We start from the raw sequence: 7,574 nt of genomic DNA, 5'->3' as shown, positions 1-7,574 counted from the left end.
CCTGAGACCATGTGAATGAACATCCTGTGCCCCAGCCTTTCACCACATGGTCTTCTCGTCTAGGGACAATCGTGCTTCTCTCAATTATAAGTCAGTGGTTACAAAAATCACAGGCACCTTAGTCTTTCATTTTAACTCAGCTGCATGACTCATTTCCTATTTGAGTCTTTTGTGCTAAAACATGGTGAACAATTCGCCACTGCCTAGGTCTCACTATTTTACTGGTTGTGTAGCATTCCATTATATACAATTTAAAATAATACGTGGTTTACTTAATCCTTATTGCTAGCTATTTAGGTTGATTCTAAATTTTTTTGCTATTAAAGTATTGATTCCATGAATGTCTGTGTACACTGTCCACCCAGTCATCTCTTGCTGAGATACATGCCTAGAAGTGACATTTCATTTCCAAGTACGTTTGGTTCAATTTGTGATGCATGCACTCAGATTGCTCTCCAGAAATATCACCCAGTTCACACTTCTCGTGAGTCAGCCAGGACGCTTTCAGCTGCAAAGGAACAAAAATCCCAGCACAGCTGAGCTTGAATAATGAAGACATTCTCTCACACAAAAATCAGAACTCCAAGAGAAAGTTCAAATACTCTGTCTTCTCTTAGATTTTTATTTTACTTTTTTTAGCAAAACACCAACAGAGACCTACTAAGTAGACTTCCTGACTTGCTAGTGGATCATGACAGCAGTTTGAACAGCACATGTTTGAAATATTCAAATTCCTCTCTGGATCTGGGACAGGTGAACCAATGACATCCAGAGGAATGGATGTCATCATCATACTTCTGCGGAGTGGCAGAGGTACTTTCCCCAGCCTTCCTCATTCTGGATGTCACTGGGCTTTCCAGTGTTTGCCAATCCAATAAGTCAATAGGCCATCTCCCTCTCTAAAGTTCCCTCTGTATCCCGGTGAGATTACACAGGACAGCAGTGTGATCCAGCACAGAAGGCCCACCTGCATTCCTAATCTGGAGCTTCTACTTAGCAGCTGAATGACTTAGATCAAGCTCCTACACCTCTCTGAGCCTCTGGGCTCCTCCTTTCTGTAATGAGCATAATATCTGTTGCATAGATTTTTTTGTGAAAATTAAATTCCTCCTGTGCACACATTGTGCACAGAGCCCTGTGGCTCTAAGAGATCAGGAAAGAGGCTGATGTGTATGTGAGAGAAGCTTCCAGAAGCTTGATTAAAGAAAAGGAGGCGAATGAACTTTAAAACAGGAAATGCACCCAGCAGACACATGTTTACACCTGGTACCAGTGGGGGAGCACACACATATCCTTTCTCTGGGCTTGCACTGCTGGTGGGGTCTTGGCACCACCTGTCTCCTTTGATGGGGACAGGCAGACAGAAGTGGGAACATGAGGTTAAGGGAATAATTCTAAAAACTGGGCCTACTGTGCTGACCTTCACATGCTTTTTCTTTTAAAAAGCAACTTACCTGTGGCCCTGTCTGGTTTAAGCAAACTACCTGTTATCTACCAGAGAAATGCAGGTCTAAATGATCCTGAAAAGAGGAACCCAAGTTACCCTGAAGGCAGACTTTTGTGCTCTTTACATGGATCACATCCCAGAATTCAGGGAGATAAGAATAACTTCCCCATCATGAAAACTATAAGAAGAGGTTCCAATTAGAACCAATCAGCATGAGCCAAAGTGACCTAGAGTTGCCATGGCAGTAGGGACTTGAAAGTCTGATGTCAGCCTACTGTCAGTCAAAAGCCAAGAGATGAACCTGGGCAGGACTCTCTGGAAACTTCACTGGAACCCCCAATAAAACATGTTCATCATGTTTTAGCACAAAAGACTCAAATAGGAAATGAGTCATGCAGAGAGGCACATAGTCCTCTCCTGAGAGGACCCACTTTCTCCCTTTAGAGTGTCCCCTTGTCCCCTTTCCTATTCCTTCTAATAAACTCATGCCTGTTAGTCTGAGTGACATGTCTGAAATCTTTCTGACTTGATCGCAAGAATCAGGGTTGAAGAGGGGTCTTTGTGCTGCTGCAGTTTCCTGGAAGGTCCAGCCCTGGAACACCTCAGGTCCTCAAGAGGAGGTCCCTGTCTCCCATCCCTGGGAGCAGCCGGCATCTTGCCTGCTACCTTTCCCATGCTGCCTGCACAGGGAATGCCTGACTGGCCCACGGAAGCTGAAGCCATCTTGGGAGGTGCTGGAGGCACTCAGTGTAGGTTCCTGGGACCATCAGTTTCCCTCCGCACCCTGTGGTTTGTGTACGAATCTCACGGCCCATGTCTCCTGGAGTGGAGGAGGGAAGCCTAAGTATTTACGGCAAATAGAAAGTGGTTCAAGAATGAAGAGGAAGAAAAAGAAGCGTTCCGTCTTTTTACAAAAGAACAGACTCCGTGGAGAGAAAGTCTGCAGATTGTGATGGGCAAACTGCGAAGAGGCCCCAGAGCCTGGGTGTTCACAGCCAGCGCCAGGCTGCCAGGGTTGGCTGAGCTCTAAACGTGGCCTTGCTGTCCTGTGAATGTGGACAGAGTGATTTCAGTTGAAGGTAGCTAGCCCCTAATTAAAGAGGACACATGGCACGAGCAGGTCAGTCGTAGAGGCACAAATGTCCCCAGAAGAGGTAAAAATTAGGTGACGTCAGAACCAACACCGTCTGTTTTTTGACAAATGAGGAGACTGTTTGAAATTGTGGGTGGACTTGCCTCAACATTGTAACAACAATGCTAACATTTATAGTGTCACTGTTCCCCATTGACTTCTTTTCCCTGACTTTATCCCAAGAGAGCAACAGAAATCTATAAAAACAGTCCCCTGGAATGTATTTACTGTGCTGAGCACCTTACATGAAGTATTTCTTACAGTCCTCATATTAAGTCTATAAGATGGTTATAACCATCCTCACTTTAGAAACATGGAGCCAGATGCACAGAGAGGGTAAGTAACTTGCTCAAAAGCCCACAGCTAAGCAGTGGTTGCGGAATATGAATTCACGAGAGATATCTCTGTACAATATTGCTAGCCCATGAAATCTCACTATTATACAAATGAAATAAAAAAAATAAACAGTTGATTTCTGAAATGCAGATGCACTCTATGGTGTTAACTCAAAGCCTGAAAACATCCCTGGGATTGGTACATTGTAAGATAGTGGTGGTGCTAAAACTTCCAGGGAACTTGGAAACACACAAGGATTGAGGGAAGGGTCACTTCAGCCTCATCGTGGGGAATAATCAAGTCCGTATGGACTTCAGTCCATGGCTGAGGCCCACTTCCAGGACTGGCTCATTAGACCACAGCAGCCAGTGTAATGACCAAGCCATCAGGACAGGTTTCTCCCTAAGGATACACACTGCTAGGAGTGAATTCTATTAAGCCAGCCTGGACCTGGAGGGAGACTATATTTCTGTCTTTCAAAACTGGACTAAAAGGGGCAGCAGCTGTAATATGGAGGCCTACATTCCCCTTCTGCTGGGTGCTTGTGCCTCTAGCCTCTGTCCTCTCTCCTCAGGGAGCCCACTACAATCCAGTTGAGCTCTCCAGACCTGCTCCCTGCCCCAGTGAGGTGCTGGGCAGGGCCAGCCCAGCTCCCCGCTCCAGGCACCAAGCCTTACCACGATTATTACAGTCTTGCCAGCTCTCAGTTTAACCAGCTCAGCCCTGGGTCCTTGGCTTCATTTGAGACAGAAATCACCGAGAGGCAAGCCAGCAGTACTTGAACCAGGCTTTGTGGGGGTTTATGCTCAAGCACACAGGTAGGGCCCCTCAGCTGCTCCCCCTGGACTTGAGGAGTAAAGCTTCTGTGGATGAAAACATGGGTGTACCCTACCCCAGGATTTCTGCACACATAATTATCGGTTTTTTTTTTCCCCCTCTGGGCACTGGGATTTGTACTTGACCTGGAGATCTGCTGATGTTAGATTCCTGCCACTGGGCTCAAATTATGGCAGAGGTGACCCTGCCCCACCCCAGGAGGTCACCTGCTGGTCAAGTCAACCAGGGTTGCAGGAAAGCTTAGGGGAGGACCAGCAGTCCCCCGGGTCTGTCCTTGGGGAAGCACACTTTGAAATCAGCTTGTGTTAAGCGGGGGCCTTGGTGGGGGAAACCAGGATCCTCACTGCTCTGTTTCTGTTATTTCTCAGTTACTCAGAGGCCACAGAGGCGGAGAGTACCAAATTAAGACAGCAAACAGAAAAGGGCAAGGACCCACCCATCAGCACACCAGCACTTTAAAAGAAAGCAGACGTGGAGGTCATTTCCGACTCTGGCATCCTGTATCACGATCATAAGAAACGTTTATTCAGATACAGCACGCAAATTAGTTGATGACTTCCCTTGTTGCTATAAACTGTCAGGGCCAGAGACAGAGAGCCAAGAACAATGAAGTATCTTGCCACTAAATGAAACTGCTCCTGGTTCTAGTCATTGGTGCAGGGAGCCTCTTCACAACCCAAGTCCTGACCTATTTCTCAGCTTCTGAAAAGAAAGAAAATCTGATGAGCTCAATCCATGCCTAAAACTCAAGGGGGCTTCTCCCCGACCCTGAGCTAAACTCCAGCTCTCCCCTCCTGGTAAAGAGAGTCTTCACAATCTGTCCCCTGCCTGCCTCTTGGGTCTCAGCTTTCATTATGATGATTATTAGTTTAAATTGGCAGATAGGATTGTAGGCACAGCCCTCTTACAGCAGGATGTCCCGCAGAGCGCTGTAGCTATCAGCACCTGGGCTCCCAGGCCCCGTCTCAGCCAACAGCACCAACAGGCCAATCCTGTGTCTGGTGGCCCTGCAACCTTCCCCTTGCCTCTCCACCCTGGTCTTCACGCTTCCTCTCGGCTAAGACGTCACCTCCTGCTTTTCCCCAGGCACATCATGGCCCCTGCAGTTACCCTCCTCCCCCAGCTGCCAACCCTCGAGAGCAAGCAAGCTCCACTGTCACTGCTCTAGTCCCAGAGCCCTGCCTGCCACGTTGTCTGGCACATCACAGACACTTGACAAATATTTATGGTTGAATGTTCTTCATGCTCATATGATTTTTGATGTTTTTTTGCTGTTTAGAATATAGTTAACTGTTTTCTTTTAATACTCTCTACTGTGTACTGAAAATAACCAAGTGACTCATAGCTTCTCTGGCTCTAAGCTGACGCCTACTGATGCCATGCCTAGGGCAGGACCTCCCCACCTCCACCCACAGCACTCGCCTCAATCACATGGTGTAGGGACCTGAATGCTGCATTGAGAAACTGGCTTCTACCCAACACCAGGGAGGGTCAGTGGACATTTGCTTAGGACCAGGGAGTGTGCAATTATAGCTCTGTCCCAAGATGGATGTTTCTGGGAGGTGGAGGATGGATTGGCGGAAAGAAAGCCTTGAGCTTGAGCTTAAGGGAAACTGGCTGGAGACCGTGGCACTAATCAATGGACCAGGCTGCGGAGGTCTGTGCAGAGGAGGGTCAGAGTCCAATTGAGAGGCAGGACTTGGCAATCGAGCAGATATCGGGGCAAAATGAAGAGGATCAAGTAGATTTCAAACTCCTGGGTCTGGAAAACGGGAAGGCCGGTGAAGCCACCAACAGAAATAGGGGTCATTAGAGGGATCACGGAAGTATCTCACTTTGTTTGGGGAGGAGGAGTGTGTGTTGGATGTGCTTGCAGAGAATCAAGTTCTAAAGCTTAATTAGTCAAATAAAATCAGAGATAAATTTATTGAGTAATTACTCCATAGTAATTGATCACTTTACAAAATTTACTTCTTGAATGCTGATGACACCGATTCCACTATTCTCTCCTTTAGATGAGGGAACACAAAAGAGTCACTTTTTTGGGTTCACCCAGCTGCTCCGAATGGCAGAGACAGAATTTCACCCACACTGTGGGACTTGGCACACTCAGTGTGTGGGAAAGAGAGGTTAGAGAGAGGGTTCAGAGCTCTCTGCAGGCGTCAGAGGGGTCCACCCAGGACGTTTTTGGCAGCTCTGAGCTCAGACAAGGTTGTCCAGGGAGGTGACATGCAGAGGCAAGAGCTGGCCACCAAGTACAGAGATGGAAGGCTGAGAGCGGGGAAGAAAAGGCCGAGGTGGAGAGGAAGCAGGGGTGGCCAGAGGGCAGTGGGTGGAGGAAAAGATTCTAGAAGGCAGAAATGTCCCTGAAGAGAGGTGAGGTCATGTGCTGTGTAGGGGTCAAGAGGAAGACATTTAAGGCCATGTAATTGCCTATTATTTATTCTTCTTTGATGGTTGGGCTGATAATCAGTGTTCTTCTGAGTGCATGTGGGCATCTATGGTGCAGAAGGAAAGGCCCAGGAAGCAAGCTATGCAACAACAGCAGCATCTGTAGAATGACACCAAGGACCAGCAGAGAGGGCTGGAGGGAGATTGGTGCTGCACAAAGAGGCAAAGTGACCAGCCAAGTATGATCCTGAGGCTGCTCAAATCCCACAGGGCACCATCAGCATAACGAGAGCCTCAGTGGGGTTCCATGTGGACACATGATCTGCGACAGCCTTAGCTCTGGCAACCTGAGGCCCCTGGATCACTTGATCTGACATCAAGCTCTCTTTTCAGCTTCAGCACCAGATGGCAGGGAGGTGGCCATTCCCAGAACAAGTTAGAACTCTTTTTCATCCAGCACCATTCAGATAAGACCTGGCTGCAAGGACAGAATTTAGAGGCAGATGGTTCTCTCTAGCTTGGTCAGCGATAAGGTGATTTTTTTGGTTTGAGGCACAGAGGTTCTGAGCCCTGGGGAATTTGAGGTCCTCTCTCCTCACTCTTCAGAAGAGGAGAGATTCCTTTCCTTTTCCTTGGTTCAATAATTGATGAACTGCCATCCAAGCTGCTTTGACTGAGTTCCTGTTGGAGGCTTAAATGGCCTCAAAGCATCTGTGCTGGAGGCGGGGCAGGGCTCCCTGGCCTTCCGCAGGGACCTGATAAGGGCTTGACTAAAAGACAGGCCCTCCCTCAGGGCATGGGACAGAGAGGTTGGAGGGGCAGAGCTCCAGCCCTTATTGTGCTTGTTGGCATGTAGGTTTTCTCAGACCTCAGATCTGGAAGGGACGGTACTGAGTCCTAGGAGCAGGGCCCAGGTGTCTCGACTTACAGTCCAGATCTCTTTCCACTAGAGCATTCAGAAAGCAATCGATCCCTCTGTCCTTGGATGTTTGTCCTATATCAGCATTCCAGCATCTAATGCTACTTACCATCCCCCAAAGCATATCTTTGGGCATCAGGTAACACAGAAGGGAGAAGGATAGACAAGCTTTTATAAAGCCCTGAGCAGATGCCCAAGGAGTCTTTTCAGAGGGAATGTGAGCTTTGGGGAAAGGCCGCTCGGGCTTCAGGCCGGTTCACTCCTGGTTCTAACCCAGGCTCCATCACTGTGGCATTGGGCAAGTCATTGTTTGAACTCTGTTAGCTTCCCATTGCCAAACTCGCAGCTCACCACCAGACTCACTCTCACCCTTCTGGAAGAAATCCATGGCTTGTCACCTGGGACGAGCCTCGTGAGGGGCTCTCCAGCAGAATTTCCTTCCTTTCCAGTTTTTAGAGGCCACCCATACTACTTGACTGATTCCCCTCCTCTCATCTCCCCAGCCCAGGGCT

The sequence above is a fragment of the Callospermophilus lateralis genome, chromosome 13 (assembly GCF_048772815.1).
Source record: "Callospermophilus lateralis isolate mCalLat2 chromosome 13, mCalLat2.hap1, whole genome shotgun sequence".
NCBI lineage: Eukaryota > Metazoa > Chordata > Mammalia > Rodentia > Sciuridae > Callospermophilus > Callospermophilus lateralis.
Note: the sequence above shows the minus strand (reverse complement) of the source record.